The 376-nt window shown below is 59.0% G+C and overlaps 1 protein-coding gene across 1 annotated transcript in view; it reads left to right on the forward strand.

The window, feature by feature from the left end:
* Nucleotides 1–376, forward strand: part of LOC102756944 (negative elongation factor B-like) — a 15,719-nt gene that overhangs the window by 8,228 nt on the left and 7,115 nt on the right.

Below are 376 nucleotides of genomic sequence, written 5' to 3' on the forward strand. Positions count from 1 at the left end.
AGAGCGGTGCTCATGGGTGGGTGGTGGCTGCGCTGATGCCCAGGGTAGTCCCCTGGGCAAGTGCCTCCCCTCCACCCCTGCTCGCCGGGGGGCTGGGCGGCTGGCGTGGGGCACAGGTTAGCAGCGTTGCTGGTCAGCCTGGCCCTCTGAGGACTCCTGTGTGTTTAACAGTGGACAGTCCACTGTACTGAGACCCCAGGCAGAGGGTGCCCCTGCCCAAGCTGAGGAAAGCCCAGACCCCACCTGCTGCCTTAGTTTACCCTGGGAGAGGTGTGCTCCTTGCTCAGGTGCACTCAGCAGGTGAGGGTCAGCGTCATCCACAGTGACTTATATGTAAATAAAAGCGTTTTGGCAAAAAAAAAAAAAAAAGGTTGTG

The sequence above is a fragment of the Myotis davidii genome, unplaced genomic scaffold, assembly GCF_000327345.1.
Source record: "Myotis davidii unplaced genomic scaffold, ASM32734v1 scaffold54, whole genome shotgun sequence".
Classification (NCBI taxonomy): domain Eukaryota; kingdom Metazoa; phylum Chordata; class Mammalia; order Chiroptera; family Vespertilionidae; genus Myotis; species Myotis davidii.